The following is an 11,649-nucleotide window of genomic DNA, read 5'->3' as shown; positions in this document are numbered from 1 at the left end:
GAAGGTCCTTTTTTCCGCCAGTGAGGTTCCGCACTCATCAAGGGAAGATCTTCAGTTGCTCTCTGCTTCGCGTGGCTCGCGTTAAATCCATTCGTCTTCGCGTTTGTAATATTTCTCTGGCGTAGAATGCAAAAATATGCCCCGCGTGTTTCGCCACTCGTTTTGGGGGTTTGAAGGACGAGCGCGCGCGTGCGTCACACTTTGCCCTTTCACTCCGCGGGATTTTGCCCGGCCAGCAGGCAACGGAGCGACCAAACCAACCAAATAACGGGTTTCCATTTCACCACTGCCCGCCCCGGGGTCAGCTGCGGGTATTTTCGCACCAGTTTATGGTGCACTCTCACATTATGGCTGTGTTTTTTGGTCCTTCTCACTCTCACTTTGAAGAGCGGGTTTTCTTTTTCATTTGCTTTTCCTATTTTTTTTTCTTTCTCGTTGTTGCTTTCTTTTCATCATTGCCACCGTTTCGCTGGTTTCGCTTTCATCGTCGTCACGCGGGAAGTTCTCTTGGTCCCCGTGAAAGGAAGTCGTTTGAAGTTTCCCCCGTAGAAAGGATACTTTGCTTTCCCGCATTCCACCCAAAGCCTCGCCTCTTCGTCGCGATGTTCCAACCTTCCTGACAGTGTGGGTATAAACGAATGAACTCGAGAGTGCCGGTAATACCCCGGGTTGTCGGTTGTAGTAGTATTATGTTCGCCATGTTTCGCCCGTTTCATTCAGCAGCAACTTGAAGAACTTCAGAAGAACCGTCAGCAGCATCTTCATCGCGTATCGCGGGTATCGTCTTCAGCTTGTAGCGTTCGACGAATTGATTCGCGTTCGACGACGACACGACGACCGAGGGCACGCCGTTTCACGCTTTTCGACGCTGACCACCGTAATTCAGGGCAACGGTGATTACCTTCCCGTGAGGCGCCGAGCCACTTGACTAGTGCCCGTAAGCCTTCAAAATTCCATCCGTCCGTTCATATAATACTGTTTACGGCACTGTCCTTTCACCGCCGTGGTCCCGCGGATCACCTCCCCAAAGATGGGAACCTTCAATAAAGGAATGTGGGGAAAGGCGGAACGGCACTAGGTGGGTAAGTAAGTGAGAGTTAGAAAAGAAGCACGCAACACCGACCACACGACGAGCTTTGGAAAAATGAAGTTTACCACGGTGAAGTCCACCGTGTGCGACTCCCAGAACCACTGTGTCCCCGCGTTCACGCTGAAAGGTTCCTTCACTTTGTAGTAAACCTTTAGCACTTGTATCGGCACGAACCACGACGGACGTTACTTTTTTAATATTAAAGTTTGTGCTTAAAGTTTGAAAGATGCTCGACTTTGTAGGGTGTTTTTTTTGTTGTTGTTTAGCTCCAAACATTTTCTCAAAAAGGTTCGAACCGTGATGATGGTTATTGAAAGTCGTGGTGTGTGGGGTTCTAGTTTGTTTGTGTAGCTACAGTTGCCCCCCCCCCCCCTTCAAGCGGCGAAACATGTTTCCGACAATTTCGTTTGCCGCGGCGAAATTGGAAAAGTGAGTTTGGGGTTTTCTTTTTTCAGAATCATTATTGCCGTTGAATAATATACTAAGGGAAATTTGAAACTTCCAGCAAAACGAGTACGCTTTAAATTTTTCATTCGGAACGTTGCTTTAAGTACTGGTGTTGTTTCGCTTTCTTTATAAATACAAATAAAGCGTTTATTGAAATAAATATTCTAATTTCTTTACGTTGAATTTTGATAATGTTCTCTTCGGAATTTAAGAAAGGAGTAGAACTTCTTCTTTTAATTAAAAGCGTTGTTGTATATTTTGAACAATTTGTACACAAATTTGTAAGTCTATATAGAGCGGTTTCATTAAAATATTTTTATAATCTATAACATGCTTTTAATTTACATTCATTTTTTTATATTTCATCGTAATTGGAGAACAATTACGACATTGGATCTCTGGATCTCTCAACGAGGTAGCACTTAAACGTTAACACAACGTAACTCTAATGTCATATGTTTAAGTGGTACATATGTACACTGGAACTACATATGCGCTGTATATACCCAGTTACTGTAGTCTTTGAGCTTGTCTCTACTGATAGGCAATAATACTGATGTCATTACAGATATCAAAACTCTTGACAAATCTAAGACTTTACATTGTTTTCGAGGTTTTCTAACGAATTATGGAGAATTCTTTAGTTTTCTAAAAGAAAAAAATATTTTGAACGTACCCTAACTAAGATGAAGTTATGATGACGAAGTTTGTATATTGATATTTTTAGAAACATGATCACAATGTTTTATTTGAATTAAGATCCACCCAGGAATTATCCAAGAGAAACCTTTAAGTGTTTGACTAATTTCTTACCTATTTCTTATTTAATATATTTAAATTACCGAAAACGAGTCGAGACTGTGGTCAAGTATTGCAGGACAATTGTTGAATCGTGTCGAATCGTTCATATTTTTAATCGTTTTTCATTTAATGCTCATCTCAAACTAAAATGGCTGTGTTCTATATCGTTCCTCAGTGACCACTCAGCAGTAGTTCGTGATACAGGAGGTCACCGATATTCGCCGAGCGGACCGCTATAACCCGGGAAAATTGCGGGTAAGTAGAATTTCGTTTATATTTCAAAGTCACAGACTCGAATTCCTACTCTGCATTTAATTTATTCACCGAATCAGGCGATTTTTAGACAGATAACATTATAATAAATTAGTAAGAAATCTTTTATATTACCAATTTTTTACCTTTTGCTTATAGTTTTGTGCTACAAAGACCGCGTTTAAGAGGGACTGCGTCTCACGGACTGCCTGATTACATGATTACGTAGTGTTTCCACCTCTAAGCGTCGATTAAACTTGCTCACTGGGCCTTTGCTTTGCCTTTTAAATCTATCATTCAATTTGTACTGGAAACAAGCATCCGTACTTAGCCTCACTTTTAAGCTATTTGGGCTTAGAACTTGCTAGGATTTTGTCTTCAATGAAAATAATATAATTATTTTAACAAATATCTAATCGATAAGTGTGAGTAATGAAATCAGACATGGTTCTTCTTCTTGATCCACTCACAGTCGTGCAGACATGATCAGGTCTAGAAATTCACCACTCCACTCCACTCCCGGCAGCATCCAATCTCCGACAGGTTTAGTTCTGGACGGTCCACTTGATCCGGCCAACGAGTTCGTTGGGAACCTGTACGACTCGTGCCGAACGGGTCGCTGAAGAGAACCTTTTCGAGGTTCTGCATGTATCTGGCCTCTTCATCACATTCCCCAGCACCAATCCAATCCTTCCAGCATTGTTCACCGTAAGGATGTCAGCTCCACAAGAAAGCTCACCTAACTCGTAGTTCATGATACAAAAATTGTCTCTGAGGTCGGACATTCTGGTCCCTTATGCAGCGGAGGCTTCCAATTTCCTAAAATAATTTCCTAAACTTACTCGTAACCCCAATCAGTAAAAAGATCCTATTTATGTATTAGATGAACGTTAAACTTATTTTATTGATTTCTTTATTTATATTTCCGTGATGACGGCTTTCGCCGTATTATCGACACCGTAGTGTCGAGTGGTGTACAATTTTACAAGGCATTTCCTCTATGCAATTTGCCTTATCCCGGGCATGCTCGGTTAAACGTTAAATGTAGTTATATAAAAAATAAATTAGTAAGATACTTTACATCACTAAATTAATTTGAAAATGTACTGGTTTTTTGTAAATAACTTTTAAATATTTCATTTGTAATTTCCATGTTTAAATCGAAATACAAAACTCATTCGCTTTTATGGCCTTTGATGAACTTTCGCACAAGAACATATGATCAAATCTCATATGATCAAATGAAGATTTGGAGTAGTTTCATTATCTAAAACCAGCACGATTCATGTTCCCCCAAACTAAGGAGCGAAATGTCGACCCCGGAGGAACTAAACTTCGGTGGCATCGGAACAAATTAATCGACATTTGAAGCTGGCTAGTTTGCTAAATTGAACTCCATCTCCTTCCCTAAATCGGTTCCACATCGTTCCTACTCCAAAACCGTTGCTCCATCAATGTACGGGAAGGTAACCGAAATTGTTTCATATTTTATGTACCAAAACTCCATTCCCCGTTCGCTTTTCGAAGTGGTGGCAAACACCCAATCCTTCTTGCCTTCCTTTGCCTGGCAGGAAGGAAAAAATCTTCATTATTATTTGACACCAAAGCCGCCCACCCATCTCGAGTTCAGACAGTTTGATGTTCGATAAAAATCGATTTAGAACCACCCCTTGCCGTCCCGTCTGGAGTACTGGCCGGTGGCCGGGTGTGGGTCCTTTATATGGCGTGAATCAAAATTCTATTTAGCACTTGGCAACTTGGGTGCTTGTGTGCCATTTTCTCGAACGTCGTACCCCGACGAAACCGACGAAAAGTCCTTTCCCGTAGGTCCCACGGTGGTGTGTGTAACGGTGAGGTTAAGTTGCTCCTTGTTTTCCGCTTTTTTTTTGTTCGTTTCTTGTTGGAAAACTGTTGATGGAAGGGGGGAGGAAAAGTTTGCCTCCACCCCCACTACTACATCCCCCCTCCCCATCCAATTCCGGCTCAAAGATCAATACCTCGAACTTTTCCATTTTGGTACCAGTACGAAGGAAGTGTTATGTGAGTGTGTGTTTTCCGGGTGATGGGACGCACGCAGACGCCTTTTGCATGTTCGCTGGCGTTATGTGCCGGTTGGCCATTATTTGCTGCACATATTCTCTCCACTCGTATAAAACAAATACATAATAATGTCGCTTCACCAAACCCCGGCTCGGTTCCTTTTGTGACACACTGCTGCCGGTGGTCACTCTGGGACTGTCTGTGGCCATTTCGACTGCTTTTTATTATCAGCGACAGTAGCATCGTCACCATCATCATCATCATCATCATCGTCACGATCAGCGCGCGAGTTGGTACCATTGATCCCACAATTTGGTGAGCTTTTTCCGTGGGGGGACTGGATGCATGCAAGGGAGAAAGTTATTTGAATTTTTTGATCATTAAACATTTTTCGCCCCATGTCACGGGACAGCAGGACAGTGTCGCTTTTGGTCGCCATCAAGCCCCCCCCCATACAAAACACGCACATGCACACACACACAAAACACGCCGGGAAGTGGTTGGACACCCGAAATCGATAGTCGCACCCGGTACATGGCCACGCCGCTATGTGTGGCCAAAAAGTTTTGTGTCAATGTTGCACTTCCGCCCGTGTTTTTCCCTTTAAAATCGTTCATTTCTGTCTGTTTTTGTGTGTCGGAGCGCTTTTTTTTTGTTTGCGGTGCGTGTTTCGTCTGTTTCGCGATGAATGTCTTGTCACATTTGCGCCTTGCTTCAATTTGCGGAATCAAACGCATGGCAAACTGCTTTTAGTCGATTTGCAGCAAATTAAAACACTTTCGGGAGTTTTATTTTTCAACGCTACCAGTGCTTGTTGCATTCCGCGGGGCAAGTTTTGTGTTTTTATATTCTTTTATTTGTACAATAATGGTTTTTTTTCTGAAAGTCTTTATTTTGATTATAATTTTTAATTTACTTTGTTTTGTTTTATTGAAAACAATTTACTATTTTCCCAATTCGTTTCATTTATATTGTTGTTATTTACGCCATGGCATGTGAGGTTCAATTAGATATCCGTTGAACATTATTATTATTAAACAAAAAGTAAAATTAATACTGTTATAATAGTAAGAGTTGTGATAAAGTTGCTTTTTTATAGTTATTTTTAAACGATTGTCTGGAACATTTGTCAGAAACAATCAGATGTCACCAAAGCACACATCTGTGGTTGTGGTGTTCATTAACTGGATAATTTCTGGAGTTCAAATTTGGTAGGGGCAGGAGGATATTCAGGAGTAATCAGATTCATACAAGGACACCCTGAGGAAGTGGCAAGAACATTTCTTTTTTCTTTTTTATTTTCCAGTACTTTTCTATATTATTTTCCAGTTAAAGTTGAATATGTGCTGGGCAATGTGGAGTCTTTCTCAATATTTTGGATCTTTTTGGAAGTTTTTTTTTTATTATTTGTGATGTTATTTCGGTAAGAATATTATTTGCAGGTTTGTTTTAAATATAAATTAATTCTGCATAATTTTTCCTCGACTCACACACATGGAAAGATGTTTTAAAGATGGAGCCTGAACTCCTTGATCTTGTTGTACATGTATGCATCATTCGTAGTTCTCCCTGTTCTTCTACGAAATTGATAAAAGGACCTCACGGGAAGGGCCACCTACGAGCATGAATAGAATCTAAGAATGTTTTGCAACTTTACTTCTTAATCTCGAACTATTGGGTCCAAGTAGTGTAGCGATGTGTAGTGCAGTGCAGTGATAACTTGGGATCTTTCCGTATTTGTTGCGCTCGATGAACGTCTTCGTATGTAATGTACATTATACTTTGAAGTGTTCACCACACAATATGCAAGAATAAGCATCAAATTATCATATTTTGGCTTGTTTCAAACTAGTTCCATGTTCATTGTTATGATATTTGGCCCTTTGCTTCGAAAAGTTTGCTGACCATTGCGCTAGCCTAGTTGAACAAAAGTGGTAAGGTGTATAACATCACTCTAGTGCTACATCTCATCTATTTTTCGTCTATATTTTTCGTTTCTTTATAGACGACTTTTAAGATATACAAATTCATAAATGTTGTTTGTTATTTTCATGTTTGTTTTTGATTTATTTTATGTTACCCAAAGATTGTTTCCTGTGCTATGCAGATGATTTAAAAATCTTTTAACCCGTGTATTCTCGTATGGATTGCGAATCTTTGCAAAGGGACAGCCCTTGATCGGTGTGCTCGCAATTCCCTTATCATTTGTGTCGATAAGTGTTGAGTTATCCAACCCCCCCCCCCCCACCCCCCCATTATCCCTTCTTATGTCCTCGATCTGCAACCTTTAAATCGTGTCTCATGGCATCTGGTTGTACAGCGCGCTTAGCGTTTCATCCCGGAAATCGAATCCATGGTAAGTAGAGCTTGTATTACCCTGGGCTTGATGAGACGGATTGCTCGTGACTTTTTTGCTACCCGATGCTTGAAATCCTTATACTGCCCGTTGGTCAAATCGATTCTGGAGTATTGTTTATGAGTCTGGTCACCCTCAGCGAACACTCATATCGATCGTATAGGGCGGGGGCAGAGATCGTTCACCACTCAGCCTTAATATGACTCTCTGGAAGTCCGTCGGTCCCATATTCACTCCTCCTATATCGCCACTCTCCTGTTAGGCCATACCTAGGGCTCCGGGGTTTACTTTCCTCCATTCCTCTGTATATCCCATCGCGTGTTTTACGTAATCGTCCACCTATTTTCTTTTCCAACTCGTTAAAGTTCGGTTGATCACAAGGACCGGACCCTCTTATATTAGCAGTTCGGCAGTTTAATTCCGTTTCCTATTTGTTCGATTTTCGTCTTACTTTGTCCTTTTTTCGTGTCCGTCTGAGATCCCCTCCTGATTATCCTTCCTACTGCTGCTTTATGATTGGCTTGGCTTGGATAGATGTAGGGAATTGTTTGTGAACCCCCGAATTAGACAAAATATTAAATAAACACTAAACAATAAACAAGATATTCAAAAAATTGCTATAATTCGTTACGCAATGAACGAGTCGACAATGACTGTCCAAAACTTTCTAAGTCGATAAACTGTGGAGCAATTTTGGAGTGTTGTTTTGCTTAAAAAATAGAAGCGAATATAGCTTCTAGATAGCGCATTTGAATCGTTAATTTGTTGTATTTTTCAATATTCTAAAGAATCAATTCAATTCTCTTATCATCATCATCATCATAGCGTTTACTACCTTGAACCTCTTAAATTTAAAAATGGATAAAATAGAGCAAAAGTCCTATTTTTGTCTTCTTATCTAGTCCCTCTGGTTGCATCTCTTAAAGGAATATTAAAGTGACCATAACGCGTTCAAAATTCTTAGTAAAGAAATGATATAAAAAATAAAACACACACAAGTAGACAAAAACGAAATAAACCTTCCCCAACTGCGAAACATAAATAAATAAAAGAAAACGCAAAGAAAAAACAAACTCCTCTAAACTGAAGTCCTAAACAGCTCCGTAGCAGCTTAAAGTACGGTTTCTAACGTATTCACCATCCGCAAACTGGGCGAAAAACGGTGAAACTTGAGCAAGAAACTCCGTGTGCAAACCCCGAAAACACTCAACCTTTCTCTCGGTAGGTCCCTTTCCCGCCGCCCCGGGACATACACTCGAATGGGGCGCATAATTTTTCATTTTCTGCTCCGAAGGAAAAATCCGTCCACTTTCACTCCGGGACCTCTCGGTGCGTGGTGCGCTGATGCTGCTGCTGCTGCTGCCAACTGGCAGCTAAGTGGTAAAGTGATGCTCGTTATTTTTATGCGTTTCATATGCACACACACAGCACAGCACATTTGCCCCAAAGGCCCTCCAGATCTGACCATCGCACGCAATACGGACACCATATATCGGCCCGTCGTCCGCCAATGCCTTACGGGACTCGGGATTTCCGAGCTCGACTCTTCCCCGGTGCAACCCATAACTCACGGCTTCTGCAACGGAGCAACACCCCTGGACACGGGGCATCATATCGTGTCCGTGTCCAGCCCGACCACCCGGATTGGGCCATTCGGTACACAACATCCGGCACGGAACAGGAAGTGTAAAGGTGATGGGTTTCGTTGCGGGTGAAGGAGGTGGAATTTTATTTTCCCTCCAGAGTGTCCTGGTCTGCCCAACCCGGGGTGACCTTTTGCGTACGGGAATCTGTGGCAAATCCTTTGCCACGTGTAATTCCCAACTCGTTGTTGTCGACAGGATCCCGACAGTAGGAGCACGAGAGAAGAAGAGAGAGCAGCATGCAAATGACAAGCTCGCCTCCGTCAGCTTCAGTGCTCAGTAGCGAAAAACGGCAAAGCGGCCGTTAACGCGTTTGACCAACCAACACACACACACACAAAATCACTTTCGGTTGTCCCACCACCGCAAACCGGGTCGACCCCCGGCACCCGGCCATTTGTTTAGTTGAGGTTTTTGTTGAGCGGAAATTTTTAGCAGCAATTTTCTTGTTCAACCGTACGTCTTTCTAATCCGCCTCTGTGTGGTGCTCTCGCTGAAATGTTTCGGGCCCGCCTAGCACTTCAAAAGGTTTTGGGTCCCGTCCCCCGTGGTGTCCCCGGGTGGTGGGTCGGGATGTGCCGTTTCATCATGTGCGGCAATGATCTGGGATTCTTTGCGAGCGTAAGTCACACAGCAGCAGCGAATCACGATTGGACAAATATCTTCCGAGCAGAGATTAGTTTCACACGTTTCGTACTGTTTTGTTTGTGTGCTTTGGGTTGTTGGTGATGTTAGTTTTGCTCTTTTACCCAATTGTTTCTTTCCCTATTTGCTTTGTTTTATGCTCTTTTTGTAAAGTTTTCCGATATTTGAGATGTATTTTCCTAATTACACATCTTGATTTACCACTTGTTAAAGTTTAGATTGACTTTTAGGTAAATTTTGTTTACATACCTTTATTCGGCTATTTCGCTACGGGTCTTTAATTAAGCAAATTTTATATTTAAATATATTACTTTAAATATATTTTCCACCTGTGTGCCAAGAGGGGATAGATAAATGGGCAAAGACGTACCGGGCAAAAATGTCATTCAAACGAAAGGAAACCTTCCAAAGCACCCGGTAAGGCTGTTGGCGTTCGCCATGCACCAAAGCGTCTGCAAACGGTCAGATAGCAACGGATCGGTTCACAACTAAGCAACTCTCATCCCCGATCCCCGGGCCATAGCCAGAGTCGGACCAGTCGCGCCGAAATGGTTAGAAGCTGTGTCAAATATTTGACTCCCCGAGCGCCCCGCCGGGCTAAAGCGGCACGGGAATGGCCAATATAGGCGGAAAAACGGGCACATGGACATGGTTCGGCATGGTTTATGACTGCAGTAAAATCTCACTCACCAGATCTCACCGGCACCGGGCGAGAAGAAGGCAATTGTGTGATGCTTCTTTGCCGGCCAAGCGCCAAGCGAATGTCCAGGAATGGCTCGACCCGTCTACCCGACGGGCACTCTCGACCGGAACTACCGGCACTGTTCAGCAGACTTTTCTCGTTCTCGTGCCTTTTTTAGACAAGGGCACGCAAAAACCTTGCAAATGGATGAAAATTATTCATGCAAATTTACGCTGGCCACGAACGACGAACGCTTGCACGGTGGTGGTGGTGGCCACGGACGCGCAGAAGGTGTGCAAAAGAACTGGCCACATTGGCTTTGCGGATCGGAGATCGGAGAACCTGTTTCGAGTCGGGGTTTTTTTTGCTGCTTTCGCTTTGCTTTGTTTTGGTGAGCTTTGTTGTTGAAAGGGCCACCAAGACCAAAAGTTTAGGGAGATCCGTTCGGTTCGGCCTTTTTTACGGGGGGGGGCCATCACCGGCGCAGGGGCGTGTTGCTATAAAATATATCTTCAATTTCGGTGTTTATTCAAATGAATTTAAATCGTGTGCCGAGTGTTGGGGCTGTTGGGTGTTTTTGATGGCAGGCAGGAGATATCTTGCAAATTATCTTGCCGAGATGCGGTGTTCCCGGTTCGCCCGAGGGATTTGCTCGAGAGCAGTATGGATGGATGCTGCATGTTACATTTAATTACAGTCTTTGATGTCGTTAAAAGTGAAAATACAGATTGCCAAATCTTTAATTATAATCCCGTTGACAAGCGCATTAGCTCCGATACTACACGCCACCGGATGCAGTTAATTGTAATCTAGGGCTGCAAATGTTCGCTCCTAAAATCGATCGCGTAGTGCGCACTCGGCACCTAATCTAAACTATAAAATCTATCGCATCAGAAAAACATGCCACCCAATGACCCCCACGCCCCCAGACACACACGTTCCCCAGCTGCACCGAGCGAACGGGCGAACGATTATAAAAGCACCAGACGGAAACTTCAGAGGTTCGGTTCGGGCCGCAACGAGTCGTCCACGTTTGGCTGTGGTCGAAATGGAAATTAATGAAATTATGGTCAAAATAATGATTTTCTGCCCCGCTCTCGAACCTACCCCGCACGGTGTGCTCGCATGGCTCGGTTTGTGGATGCATATCTGGTGGGCTCCCCTGTTGGGGACATAATGATAAAAATAAATACCATGCTCGTACGGTTATCGTTATTGGTATCGGCAATTTTCGTCATCCGGGGTTTGGCAAATGGATGTAGCTCTTCCCACATAATGGGAAGGGGAAGGTTGGATAAATCTTCGTCCGGCGCGCGCGTGTGTGATGCTGCGTTTGTGGGTATTGTTGGTATGAGTGTGTTTAAGCTTTGTGCTTTTGAGTCAATCTATGCGCTGTGGTCAACGTGATGGGGGAAAACTTACGTAAAATTCTTTAAGTAAGGGGTTTTCCTTTCCTCATGGACGATTTGGGAGAAATTTAGAGCCTTGATCAGGACATTTTAGCAACTGAAATAGACATGGAAATGAACTGATCTGCAGATCGCTGGATGGGTGAGATTAAAGAATCTTCATAGACTCCAGAGTTTTGAGAGGTTCATGTACCCTTAGAGTTTTTTTAAAATTCTCATTTTTGCGAGCAACGGATCGATTTAATCCCGGGCAGCGATACGTTTAGTTTTACGCTAGATGGCGC

This window comes from Anopheles moucheti, chromosome 3 (assembly GCF_943734755.1).
Source record: "Anopheles moucheti chromosome 3, idAnoMoucSN_F20_07, whole genome shotgun sequence".
Lineage (NCBI taxonomy): Eukaryota > Metazoa > Arthropoda > Insecta > Diptera > Culicidae > Anopheles > Anopheles moucheti.
This window is presented reverse-complemented; position numbering follows the sequence as displayed.